The sequence below is a fragment of the Apteryx mantelli genome, chromosome 3 (genome assembly GCF_036417845.1).
Source record: "Apteryx mantelli isolate bAptMan1 chromosome 3, bAptMan1.hap1, whole genome shotgun sequence".
Lineage (NCBI taxonomy): Eukaryota > Metazoa > Chordata > Aves > Apterygiformes > Apterygidae > Apteryx > Apteryx mantelli.
In genome coordinates, this window is record NC_089980.1 from 6178027 (window position 1) to 6192470 (window position 14444).

A 14444-nucleotide genomic window follows, 5' to 3' on the forward strand; every position below is an offset into this window, starting at 1 on the left:
GCTCGCTCAACAGAGTGCTTGCTCATGTGAGCACTCACTCACCAGGGCGCTCGCTTACAGGAGTGCATGCTCTCTGTAGTGCTCAGTCCCTGGAGTTCATCTCACCAGAGTGCTCGCTCACTGGAGCGCTCAATTGTGCGAGCGCTCGCTCACCGGAGCACTCGCTCACCAGAGCGTTCACTCTATGTAGTGCTCATTTGCCTGAGAGGTCACTCATGCGAATACTCGATCACTGGAGTGCTTCCTCACTGCACTGCTTGCTCACTGGAGTGCTCACGTACCAGAGTGCTCGTTCACAGGAGTGTTGGCTCACTGGAGTGCACATTCATGTGAGTCCTTCCTCACCGGAGTGCTTGCTCACCAGAGTGCCTACTTACCGGAGTGTTCACTCAAAGGTGTGCTCTCTTACAGGAGGGCTCGCTCACATGAGTGCTTTCTGGCTCACCAGAGTGCTCATTTGTGTGATTGCTCCCTCGCCGGAGCACTCCCTTGCTGTAGTGGTCCCTCATGTGAGTGCTCGCTCAGCAGAGTACTCACTGCAGCGTTCTCTTGCCGGAGTGCTCACTCACCGGGGCACTCACTCAGAGGAGTGCTCGCTCAGAGGAGCACACACTAATGTGAGTGGTCGCTCATCGGAGGTCTCACTAACTGGACTGCTCATTCACCAGAGTGCTCGCTCACAAAAGTACTCATTCACGTGAGTGCTCTCTCGCCGGAGAGTCTACTTGCGAAAGTATTCACTCACTGGAGCGCCTGCTCACGTGAGTGCCTGCTCACCAGAGAGCTCACAAATGTGAGTGCTCGCTCACCGGAAAAACTCGCTCACCGGAGTGCTCACAAATGTGAGCGCTCAAACGTGTGATTGCTGCACTCAGAGTGCTCGCTCGCTCCCTGGAGTGCTCAGGCGTGTGAGGTGCTCGCTCCCCAGAGTGTTCTGTCACCGGAGTCCTCGCTCCCCAGAGTCCTTGCTCCCTGGAGTCCTCACTTGTGTGAGTGCTCGCTCACCAGAGTGTTCACTCACTGGAGTGCTTGCTCACTGGAGTACTCACTCACATGAGTCCTTGCTCACCGGAGCGCTCAATCATTTGAGTGCTCGCTCGCCAGAGTGCTCATTCATGTGAGTGCTCACTCACCAGATTGTTCGCACACTGAAGTTTCCACTTCCCATAGTGCTTGATCACCAGAGTGCTCACTCACTGGAGTGCTCGCTCACTGGGCCGATCACCTGCCCGAGTGCTCTCTCACAGGAGTGCCCGCCCGCCAGAGAGCTCGCTCACCTGCTGGAGTCTTCACCCACCGGAGTGCTTGCTCAGCGGAGTCCTCGATAATCGGAGTGCCCCCTCACCGGAGTGCTCCCTCTTGTGATTGCTCGCTCACCGGAGTGCTCACTTGCCTTTGTGTGCTCGCATGAGTGCTCGCTCATGTGTGCTCACGTGACTGCATGTTCGCTCACGTGAGTGTTCACGAGCGCTCGCGCGTGTGAGTGCTTGCTCAGCTGAGTGCATGATCACGTGAGTGCATTCTCACGTGAGTGCTCGTTCGCATCTGTGCGTGGCTGGGTGAGCGCTCACGCGAGCACGCACGAAAGGAGCGACGCACCTCACCCGTAAGAGGGAAGCAGCACTGCATTTACTGCAGTAAGACAGCGACTTAACGTTGAACCTTTTCCGTAGGCGCCGATGGCTCCTGCTCTCGACACGCGCGCACACCTTTCGCTCCGGGGCCAATGGTGCTCTTGGTAGGCACCGATGACTCTTGACGTTGACCGTTTTTGACCTCGACGGGCCTTGGCAAGTACTGATTTCCACATGTTTTGTCAGGGCACGACATCCCTAGCTGTCACTCTCGGTACGCATCGCTCCCGCTCCATCTCAACAGGCACCAAGGCCTGTGGATTTCCAGACCCGCTTCGAGGCATCGAGAGCACGACGGATCCTTAGTTCTCGGTAACTGTCGCTATCCATCCTTGCCGATAGCCATCGATACCTCTCCATCTCAACAGGCATCTCTTGCATTCACCCTCACTCCCAGTTTCCTCTTGGCAGGCATCGAACCTATTGACCTCAGGCCCCCTCAATATCGAGCACCATCGATACCTGTCCAATTCCACACCTATCGAGAGGGTTCGATAACAATATTGATATCAAATCCTGTTGATAAGCACCAATACCCCTTGCTCCACACGCGCATGCATACCTTGCTCTCCGAGGCCCACGCTGCTCTCCCGAGGTATTGACAACCATCGACATGGACCATTTTTGACATCGATGGGCCTTGACGAATATTCATTTCCAGGTGTACCTCTAGGGCACGATACCCTACCTTATCCTTCCCTCTCGGTACACATCAATACCTCTCCATCCCAACAGGCTTCAAGGACTCTCCATTTCCAGACCCACGTAGAGGTATCAATAGCACTATGCATTGACAGCTATCGATAAGTGTCCGTATCCATCCCTGCCGACAGCCATCGATACCTCTCCATCTCGACAGGCATCGATTGCTTTCGATCTCGCCCCCCCTTTCCTCTTGCCAGGCATCAAATGTATCAACATCGATCCCTCTCAATATTGAGCATCATCGATGCCTGTCCAAAGCCACAGCTATAGAAAGCCATCGGTATCAAGAGCGAGTGTCAGAGGGGTATGATATGTCAGGGGGTTTAATAAATTGCAAGGGGCATAATAAATGGGGGGGGCGCGATATCGATCGATACAGATATGAAACCCTATCGATAGGTACTGATACGTCTGCTTCCCCCCACGCATGCTTACCTTTCGCTCTGTGGCCCGTGCTGCTCTCCCTAGGCATCGACAACTATCGACATTGTTTTTGACATTGACAGGCCTCCACCAGCATCGATTTCCATACCGATCACTAGGGCACAGCTTCCAAGTATATCCATCCCTCTCACTACACATCCACACCTCTCCACGGCAACAGGCATGGAGGCTTTTCGATTGCCATATGCATTTAGCGGCATCAAGAACACTGTGCATCTAGATGTATCGGTGACCGTCGGTATCGACACGTGCCCACAGCCACCCATACCTCTCATCTCAACAGGCAGCTATCGCTTTTGCGCTCGCCCCCATTTTGCTCTTGGGAGGCATTGAACGTATCAGTATCGATCCCTCACAAGATCGAGCAGCATCGATGCCTGCCGAATTCCACACCTTTCGAAAGGGTTCGATGTAGATATCAAGAAGACACGGAGGGGGGGTGTGATATGTCAGGAGGGGCTGTAATAATGAGCAGGGAGGCATAAGAAGTGGCTGGGGCGCTTAATAAATGGCTGGGGGGGGCGTAATATGTCATAAAGGAGCGAAAGAGATGGCGGGGAGTGTAATATGTCAGCAGAGGGCATAATAACCGGCGGGGGTGTAATAAGTGGCTGGGAGGGCATAATATCTCAGAAAGGGGCATAACACATGGCGGAGGAGCAAAATAATGTACACGGGGCTTCATAAGCGACAGGGGGGCAATATCAATCAATACGGAACCCCAGTGATGATAGGCACCAATACCTCTCTTTCCCTACTCGCACACGTACCTTTTGGTCTAGAGCCCACGGTGCTTGCGGTAGCCACCGATGACTACTGACGTTGACCATTTTTGACATCAATAATAAGATATTAATAATAAGTGGAGGGGATGTGTGTTTATCAGGAGGTGGTGTAATAATGAGCAGGGAGGCATAAGAACTGGATGGGGAGGTCAATAAATGGTCGAGGGGGCGCAGTATGTCCTAAGGGGGCGTAACAGTTGGCGGGATGGTGTAATACGTCGGAAGGGGACATAAGAACCTGCAGAGGGGTGTAAGAAGTGCCCAGGGCAGGGGGTGATAAGTTGTGGGGGGGGGAGGGCGTAAGAAATGGAGGAGGGGTGCAATATGTCTGAAGGGGCCAAATAAGTGGTGGTGGGGGCCTAATATGTCAGAAGGGGTGGGGGTGTGATAAATGGCAGGGGGACATTATATGGCGGAAGGGAGCGTAACAAGTGGCGGGAGGCCGCATTATGTCGGAAGGCGGCATAATACCTGCCGGCGGTATAGATAAAGGCACAAGGTGGGTCCGGAGCACAAGGGTCTTGACCCTGCCACAGCCCCTAGGAAGCAGCCGAGACTCCGCAAGGGAGAGCGGGGGGGGGGGGGGGGGGCTGTCACCATAAGCTGCCTGCAAAGCGAGAAACCAGCAGCGCTGGGAGACGCCACGGCCTGAACCCACTTCCAGGGAAGCCCCGCACGGGGCTTCTGACTTGTCCTTTCCGCAGAGCAGCGCCACGAGGTCGCTCTCCTCTGCCCAGTGCCGCCGGGAAAGCCTTTCCCGGCACATCACCCCCCTCACAGGGGCCGGACATGGCCCCTGGGTGCGAGGGCAGGGCTCCTCGCACGCTCCCAAGACCCGTGAGGCAGCGTAGCCTCCCCTCCCAAGCCGCTCGCCCCGGTCCCTCGCTGCTCCCTCCTGGCCCTCCTGCCTTGCTGCTTTCTTCCAGCAAGAGCCCAGGAAGCCACAGGCCCCTCTTCCCCCTGCTCCTGCTCAAAGGGGCCACGGCTCCTCCCAGCACCCTCCCCGACGCCTGGCAGCGCGTGCACAACGCCCAGCTGCACCGTGCCCTGCACGACACCTCGCCGCGGTCACCCCAAAGGGCTCCTGGACTTCTCGATGCTGTTGCAGGAGCCAGAGGAGCTGCTCCCAGGCGTGCTTGGGGTGCTCCTCCGCGTGCACGAGGACACCCACCATGGCACCCATCGCCCCGAGGACAGCCTGCTTGACCTGCTGCGGGACAGGGACACACCGTGTCGAGGGCTGAGGGAGAGCTCACCTCCCCCAGGCACCAGCCTGCCCTTCCCGCACAGGGGGCTTTCCCTTCCCCTTCATCCCTGGCCAGAAGGGCTCGCTCGCCAGCACGGAGAGCGTTTCCTCCCCGCGCCCCGGAGCCCACCCTGCCGAAAGGCCCCAGGATTCGCATGCTTCCCGGCATGTTCGCGGCTCCCGGCTCAGAGCCGCTACGGGGAGCTGCTGTCCTGCCGCCAGCCAGCACCGCTCGCTGCGGCACGCGGCCTGCAGGCTCCCGGCTTGGGGCACTTGCACGGCCAGCCTGCTCCCTTGGGCTCCTCGCACAGCGCCGCGCACAGCCCGACCGGCCCCCGCGGATGCCCCCACCGCTGCCCACGGCTGCAGAAGCAGCAACGCTCACCTCTTCCTCCTCACAGCCCCGCCAGTTCCTGCGCATGCGGCAGAAGAGGAGGTAAGTGGGAGCACAGAGCTGGGCTGCCTCCAGGCGAGGGAAGGCACATTGCTCCCATTCGCGGAAGTACGTGGTTCTCCCTCTGCACCACTGCTCCACAACCGCAGCACCACAAGGGAAACAGGATCGCGCCAAAGCCTCTGACCCGCAGAAGACCTTGCGCCAGCCCCCACGCCTGCTTGAAGCCCAGGCCAGGCTTGCCAGGGCTCAGGTTGCCAGGAGACCCGGCTTCAGGAACGTGCTGGCCCACGGGCTGAGATGTCTGCGTTGAAATGCTGCCTTCTTTCTCCCCTCTTCCACCCCAGCACCCCTTTCCCTCCGCACAGCCTCACTCCTCCACCACTGCCTGCTGCAGCCCCTGCCTCTTCCTTCCCAAGCGTTTGCCCCTCGGCCCAAGCCCGGAGGTTTGGGCAATTCTTTCTTGTGCTCTCCCTTAAAGCCCACAAACACAAAACCAGGCTGCCCTGCAGAAAAGGGAAGGGGGGGGGGCAAAACTGGCCAGAGCTCAGCCGAAGACAGCTAAAACTTGCCGGGAGGCAAGTGGGGCAACGGAGGCAGCGCAGGCACCCAGGAGCTCCTCGGGCCAGCTGCACCGAGCGCCAGCCCGGCCTGCCCGCAGACACCTCTGGCGGCACCTGCTGCTCCTATGCGTTCAGGTCTGCCGGGCTCAGTTTGGGGCTGCCGAGGCCAAGGCCGGAGCTTGCCGCAGGCTCAGCCCTGCCAGCACCACCTCCCTTACAGCTGTGCAGCAGAGTCTCTCCCCTCCCGAAGCCACCAGCTGCAAGCAGCAGCTGCATCTAGTCCAGGCTGCTCTCACAGCAGCAGGCAGCTCCCACCCAGCCCCCTGCGTTTCCCCAGGTCCCGGCCCTGAGCTCAGCAGCCCCGGACCTCCGCGGTGCCCAGCACGGCCGCGCTGCCAGAAGCGCTCACGGCACCAGGGGCTGCACGAGGTTAGTGGTAGGGGCTCTGGGGCTGACGACAGGTGAAATAACTGGCTCTGCGGTGAGCGTGGAGGCTGTGGCCGGGGCAGCGCTCACGCTGCAGCCAAGAGTTTTGTGGCTCTGGCACGACCGTGGCTCTGCTCAGCGCCTGGGCACTGCTGGGCAGGACTCGCACAGTGCAAGCGGCTCCTTGCTGGCTGCAGACCCTCATGGGCTCGCTCTGCCTCCGTCTCCCCTGCTTGTCTCACCTCGCAGCAGGGCCCGCTGCCAGCAGCGGCACCCCACACAAAGTGCCCCGGCCTCAGCCCACCCCACAACAGCCCCCTCAGCGCTGGGCTCCTCACAGCGCCTGATCCCAGCCCCGCAGCCTGGGGCCCCAGGGAACAGGCCCTGCTCTGCCCACTTCGGCTGCCTGCGCTTGCACCGGCTCATTACTACTTTCAAATGCCCGGCCCAGCAGCAGCTGTTAAAGCAACTTGCCCAGAACCTCCACACAGCCTAAACTAGACGCTGCTTTGGGGAAAACTCCCTTGTCCTTGCTTAGAGAGGCTGCCTTTATTCCAGCAGCTGATCCTGTGCGTTATCTACATGAGCCCTCACCCTTTTCACTGCGCTTGCAACTTCTTCAGCCTTTCAACTTTCTCAACCCTTTTTTGCCCTTTCCGCTGAGAAGCCCCTAATGGAATCACGCTATAGCAAGAGGACTCACTCTGCGCAGAGAGCAAGAAGGGTTTGTACTCGATTCCAACAGTCAAGAAACCTTTTCTTGAGCTCAAAAGCTGCACATCCACTGCAAAGGAGATTCATGTGGCCCCAAACTACGTTCAGTAAGTGCTGCTGTATCCAAGTGACTTTCCTTACTACCATCCACACCCAGCTGTGTTTGCTTTAAGATTATCATTACCCCTGCAGCTAATTTGCTGCATCTGTGATGTACAGGGAAGGCATTGAGTTACGGGTAATCTGAAGGTTGGGCATCCTGTGGTGAATTTATTGTGGGGTTTGGGGTTTTTTTTAGTTTCAAGTTTTATATGCCAGGCATGCACAGAATCTCCCTTTAGGCTCAAGCAGATACAAACAGCTCTGTCGCAGTTTTCCCAGTGCCAAGCTCATACATTCCTCCTATGGCACAACCAAGCCAAGAGCTGTCCTTTAGTTTAAAGCAGAAAATGGTAGGCTGAGGCAAAATTAAACACATGGAGAGAGAGAGAAATGAATCACCCCCCTATTCAGAACCAGATGAGGAGGTTAAAAAATAAATAAATAACCCAAAGCCTGGAAAAAAAACCCACCCATGGAAGATATTCTGGTACTAACCCTGCTGGGGCAGCTGCTAACGCAACCGCTTGCCAACCAAAGGGCATTAGCCCAACCAGCGTGTCAGCACAGCTGACCCAGGAAGGCTCGTGCACGCACAGCATGGCGCGCGCAGTGATTCCCTTTGCCTGCATTGACCTGACAGGGGGTTGGTAATGCTGCTTTGCCTCAACTGCTGCAAAAACAACAAACCTTTTCCGAAAGCCAGGCGGAGAGCTGATGGCATTGGAGCAGCTCAGTCTCAGGGGAGAAATCCAGCAATACCTGACCAAAAGAAAACTGGAAGCACAGGCTCAGTGTCGCTGCCCACATCCCCCCTTCAAAATGCGCCTTCCCCCTCACCCCTCTGGGCTGTGTCCATTCCTGCCCTCCCATGCCACCCCCAGCCCCATCCCACCCACATCCATGCTGGGAGCTACCAGAAGACTGAAGATCCTCCCTGCTTGTCCCAAGCCACCCCCAGGCTCCAGAGGGTCGTCTGACAACAGCAGAGCAACTGCCCCATTGCTCAAAGGGGCCTTGCTGGGGGACACACTGGGCACAGAGGGGACCGGCTGCCCCCAGCTGCTCTTCTGCAAAGCTCTCTGCCCTGGGCAGTGCAAGCCCAGGCAGATGGAGCAGGCATCTGAGAGAGACTAGTCTTCCCCTACAGAAAAAAAAAACCCAACAACCACCAACAAAACTGCTTGCTGGTTCACACAGCCTCAGTTTTCTCAGGAGGTCTGACACAAATTGGACAAAGCAGAAAGGCTGAGCTCTTCCCAAGCACTGTCTGACCCGGGGGACTCAGCAGGACCAAGCCTTTCTGTGGGACCTTTCAGCAGCAGGAAGGACAGGGGAAAAACACTCGAGTGTCTTTGATGAGGAGGAGTTTGAGACCTACACGGGACAGTTACAGCCTAATATTCCTCACTCTAACTTGTAAGGGAGGGAAACAAGCCTTTGCTTTAAAGAAGAGAGGAAGACCCAGACTTTGTGTGTTTGCTCTGCAGCTCCACAGGGGCTGGGCTGAGCCCAGAGTGCAGCAGTGAGAGGAGGCTGTGGAGCTGCAGAAGAGATTTGGAGGCCTGTCCCATCCCTGCTGCTGCCTGGGCCGTCCGTGGCGGCTGCTCTCACCCGGCTGCCCTGGTCCTTGCTCTGCGCCGTGGCCATGGAGGTGAGGAGCTCTCTGGCACAGGCCTTCTCTCTCGCGAGGTGTCACAGCGCCCGGCACAAAGGGACCCTGGATTTAACTACAGCCTCCTCGAGCAAAGGGAGGAAATGTTAGTGTGTCCTTTTTTTTCCTCTCCCCCAGGCTTTTTAAAGTCTTCACATCCTCAGTGAGGGCTTTTAGACACAGCAATTCACCTCCCAGGCTGTCAGCTCACCATTCGGGGGCTTTGAAAAAGCAATAGGTTTTAAAGGGAGAGGAAAAGCCAGGGCAGCGAGCCCTTTTGGGGAGGAAAACATTTTGGCTGTTTGTCCTTTCTGGGCAGCTGGTGTTAAGGGCTCTTCTCTGAGGGGCCTCACTCCCATCAGTACGTGACCTTGTGGTGTTTGGCACTGACCGTTGAGGTGCAACTGCCTCGTGGCCCTTGAAGCTACCATTCCTTATCTCCCCAAGAGAAGGATGGTGTGTGGAGGGGCGGCAGACGAAGCGGCATTTGATGATAAGCAATGGAGCCCCTTGAAAATACTTGAAATAAGAAAGCAGCCCAGCAAATGATCTTCCTCCTTCTGGACACAAAGGACCAAGAAAGCCACATAAGCAAATGACGAGGCAACTGCTCGGAGTCCGAGTCTCAGTTGCATGCAGCTCCCTTTGCCCCACTGTGCAGACATGATGCTCCCTTGCCAAGCTTCTGACCCCTCAGAGGTGGTTTGAAGGGGACTGTGCGGAAGTGAGACTAAGTCCCAGTGTTGTGGGGTTTCTTCCTCCCCTGGGCTCAGGCTGGACAGCTGATGGGTAGGGCTTGACTAGTTTAACCATCGAGGGGAGGGGAAAGGTACCTGCTGAGTTGGAAGGCAACTCAGCTGGGCTTCTGGGGACCATCTTCTCAGCAAGGGAGAGGAATTGCTGATGGTGCCTCGGCAGCCTTTTGTAGCTGAGCTGAAGAGCAGCTCAAAGGAGATGCTCTTCATTCGAAGCAAGGTGGCCTTGAGTTTTTCCGTACTATTTTTTTTGTCATGTGCTTTTTATGGGAAACTACAGTCCAAGAAAAGTTTCTTTCCTCTCGGAGGGAGGAGGGGGGCGGTGATAGGAGAGGAGAGGATGGGTAGTCAGTCCCTTGAGACAGCTTTTCTCGCATACTTTCTTCTGTTATTCCTCTTTGACTTTTGTGGGTTACTTCTAATTTAATGTTTTGTACCCTTTTCTAGCAGAAGAACTGCACAGTATTTTGAAGAAATTGCCTCCCAGCCAATCAGTCCGAGCACTGCCATTCAACGTAATTGCTGTTTTATTTTGCACCCTCTGTTTGATTTATGGAAGTAAGGTATAGCAAGTGTGTATGTATGTGCTTGGAGAACCTTTCCCTCAGCTGACAAGGTCAATGGTTAGGACTAGGATGCGAGATGGGGGACAGTCCTGTGACCCCATCAGTGGGTGAAATGTGACCTGCTGCACCTGGAGTGATTTCTGGAGCAGGCATTCATGGCAGCTCTTCTCACAGTGGTTGTATTTTTCAAGTGCTTCTTGGTGTTTCTCCTGTTAATGGGAGAAGGATTTGCAGGAGCACAGAGAAGAGCCTGCTCTCCAGCAGGCAACTGAACTGCTCTGTGATCTTGCCTTCTTCACGCTCATATTTTGTCCTTGAGCAGCTGAGGTTTCTGTTTCCTTTGGAGGGAGCTCAGCCTGTGAGTCAAGGTGAATTCAGTTGTGAGCTGCCTTGTGAACGTGTCTGGGGAGAACTTGCATCCTGTCCCCAGGTGGCCTTTGTGGCAGTGGAGGGGGAGGATATGTTGCCTTCGCGCAGGTGCCACCAAAGGTCTGAATTCTTCACCCACCTGAGGGGCAGCTTAAGGAGGGTGCGAGGTGACCGTGGGTTATGGTATTTGGCCTGCTCAGAGGGTGTGTGATTATTGGCAGTGGTGTCATCTGCCTGGTCCTTGGGGGGTTTAGCGTCTGCCCCCGATTTACTGCCTTGTCCTCTCCTGCTTTTCCTGATTGCTACCTGTGGCATGCTCCTCTTGCAAGGTTCATGCAGTCTGCTCCTGGACAAGCTGGAGGCTCCTTTGCTCCCGGGGGCAGGAGGGAGCCCTGGGTAGGTGGTTCTCAGCCTTGTTCTTAGGCCTGGTAGGGACAAGGTTAGATGTCCATGTGCTCTGCAAATTCACAGAATCACAGAATGGTTGAAGTTGGAAGGGACCTCTGGAGATCATCTAGTCCAACCCCCCTGCTCAAGCAGCGGCACCTAGAGCACGTTGCACAGGATTGCATCCAGGAGGGTTTTGAATATCTCCAGAGAAGGAGACTCCACAACCTCTCTGGGCAACCTGTTCCAGTGTTCGGTCACCCTCACAGTGAAGAAGTTTTTCCTCATGTTCAGACGGACCTTCCTGTGTTTCTGTTTGTGCCCGTTGCCTCTTGTGCTGTCGCTGGGCACCACTGAACAGAGTCTGGTCCCATCCCCTTGACACCCTCCCTTCAGATACTTGTACACGTTGATAAGATCTCCTCTCAGCCTTCTCTTCTCCAGGCTGAACAGGCCCAGCTCTCGCAGCCTTTCCTCATAAGAGAGATGCTCCAGTCCCCTAATCACCTTTGTAGCCCTTCGCTGGACTCGCTCCAGTAGCGCCACATCCCTCTTGTCCTGGGGAGTTCAGAACTGGACGCAGGACTCCAGATGTGGCCTCACCAGGGCTGAGGAGAGGGGCAGGATCACCTCCCTCGACCTGCTGGCAACACTCTTCCTGATGCACCCCAGGATCCCATTGGCCTTCTTGGCCACAAGGGCACATTGCTGCCTCATGGTCAACTTGGTGTCCACCAGCACTCCCAGCTCCTTCTCGGCAGAGCTGCTTTCCAGCAGGTCAACCCCCAACCTGGACTGGTGCAGGGGGTTATTCCTCCGTAGGTGCAGGACCCTGCACCTGCCTTTGCTGAACTTCAGGAGGTTCCTCTCTGCCCAGCTCTCCAGCCTGTCCAGGTCTCTCTGAATGGCAGCACAGCCCTCTGGGGTATCAGCCACTCCTCCCAGTTTGCTATCATCAGCACCAGAGGTGCCTCCTGGCACCGGAGGCTGGACTTTGTGAGGCTGGCTTGTGTGCCTTCCCACCCTCCCCTCTTCATGTCGAGCTCCCCAGGTCACTTGTGGAGTTCTTCTCTGGAAAGAAGAAAGCAAGCAGTGAAGTGACTCTTTTCAAGGCAGGTGTTTTTGTGGAAGAGCCAAGCAGTAGGAACACTGTCATAATACAGCTAAAGTCATTTTACTTTTGTAGACTGCACTTTCTAATTTACATCTAACAAATTAGCAGAGGGTGCTTTAAGGATTAGTAAAGTTCAGTCATGGAGTGTAACAGAAGAAGGTGCCGGCCAAGTCTGTAGATGTTTTGTCCTTTTATTGTTGACAGATCCCAATCATATGATGGAGATCTTCTGGGTACATGGCTCAGCCCACTCGAAGCTCTGTGACTTCGCTGGCTTTCCAGCTGCTGCTTATACACATTACGTATTCTTCATCAAATGGGTTTTCATCTGAAACATACTGCTTTATGGATGCTTAATAAATTAAGCTTCAGTATCCTTCTTGATTTGAAGACAGAAGATAAATGAAGAAGGGAAACTGAGGCAATATAACATTTTAGTTGCCTTTGTAGCCTTTACTTTTCTGTAACACAATCTCTTTTATGCCTAGCTTTGTTGCATCGCAGGGTTCTAGTTTTGACGTCAGAGAAAACGTCGAGTTTCCTAACTGCAAGTTCAGAATGGAGCAGGTAGAAGAGTTGGATAGAGATTGTTTTCTGTATGTTTAAGACAGAAACAAATAATCCACACAGTGGCAACTCTGCGAAACCTGAGCACTTTGAATATACATTCCTTTTGGTATAGAGCATTAAGGTTCAGCACGGCATAAAAGAAGTGCTCAGGTCTATTTTCCTTGTACGCATTTCACCTTCCCTCCACCAGCGTTCCCTCCTTGTGCTTACCATTACTTTTCTCAACAACCCTGTCTTAAGACTACACCAGGTAGCACACGCTAGCTCTTCTATGTCTAACTTCATGCTATGGCCTGAAAGATGCACTCCTGGCGGGGGACTTCTTGCACAGATTTTACCCGGAAATCCAGAAAACATTGCCTCTTTCGATCGTTGCTCTAGCATGTATCTAGCAAACATGTTCTGGCCCTGCTTAGCATGTCAGCTACTGGCCTAGGGGGGTGTTATTTGGTTCTTTTTTCTTTTTGATGAAGGTGTTTGAGGAGCTGCACAATGACCAGAAAGATATGATTTTGACTCCTTGTCTCTTACTGGTGTCACTGAATGTTTAGGTTTAGCTTAAGAGAAAAATTTCTAGCCTCACTGAGCCTTGTGCACAACCGGAACCAAACAGGGTCTCGTGTGCCTTTGTGCTCCTGGTGGCTTTTGCTGCTCTCGGCAAGAAGGAGTTCCTGACGCGCTCCCATATCCTGGCACTGGAAGCTGGACTTTGTGAGGATGGCTTGCGTGTCTTCCCACTCTGCGCTCCTCATGCTGAGAAGGAAAAAGCAGGCAACTGGAGAATACTGCCATTGCCCTCCCCCTTGAGAGACCCCAAACTGTGTGTCTGCCTGTTTCAATTACGGAGTCCCTCAGACCTGTTTACCAGGCCACCTGTGGACTTCAGGAGCTCACAGATGCAGTGTGACTTGAGGAAAAACTGTAGCCTCGACTCAGGCTGGCTCTGAGGCAGGGAGAGCAGCTTTCAAAAGAGACCTTTCTGAAGCTGAATAGCAGAGGGAGCAGGAGAGAGAGGCAAGCTGCCTCCTACTGCCTGGTCCTTCTCCATTCCCTTTTGTTCAGCTTCCTTGAGGCCTTCCCACTGTCCCCTGTGTTTCCCTTTCTCCTGTGCTGCAAGTAACAAGCCTTCCCAAGTTGGGTGTTTTCCCCTCCCGCATCGCCGGTGCTCTGGCTTAGTTCCGAGCAGAGCAGAAGAGGCTCAGCTAGGAGGAGCAGCTGTTGGAGAAGGAAGTGCAAGGTGTGCAGTGTAGCAGCTCTGGTGTGCTCAGAAGGGCTTGGGACCTTCAGGTGGCGCTTCTGAGCCGAGAAGATCGTAGAATCTCTGAGCACGGGTGCTGACTCAGGCTTGCCTTTTCGGACCTAGCTGCACGTCTCTCAGTAACTCTAGCTCCGGAGGGATACACTTCTTTGTGGCATGGTAACGTTTACCAAGATGGGTCTAGGTGTTTAGAATTGGGACCTTTTTGGCTGGTGGGAGTAGAGGGGTAAAGCGGAAACGTCAGTGTCCGTGTTTAGTGTTGCTTGTATGAGTTTTGCACAGCTTTGGTGTTACAGTACCACAGCTACTAGAGGCCCGCATCCCGGGTGTTTTCAGCCACGTGCCTCTTAAGAGAAATCCCCAAGCAGGAACTCCTTGACTGGCTGGAGAGCTTCCCTTCTCCGGCCATTGCTGCTCTGTTCCTGATGGGAGTGGCGAATACGCAAGCTCTTTGCTTGCCTTTCCCTCGAGTAGTGTAAGCAAATCGTCTACTTCTTCCTTAACTCTTTTGGCTACGAGCATGGGGGTGCCCAACACTGGTGCAGGTAAAACCCTCACCTTTGTGCTGTGTCCTTTGAAGAGCTGGGACACTCGTGGTGTAGTCAACTGATGGCTTGCAGTCTTGGCAATAAGGTATTGGCCTGTAGGTGTCCCTCTCTAAGGCAGGAGTGACTGTTTGTGGCCCTAGTGATCAGGGGAACAGCACCTTTGGGAAGGGCAGGAAAGAGAACGGAAGGGCAGGGAGCTTCCTGCATTTTTCA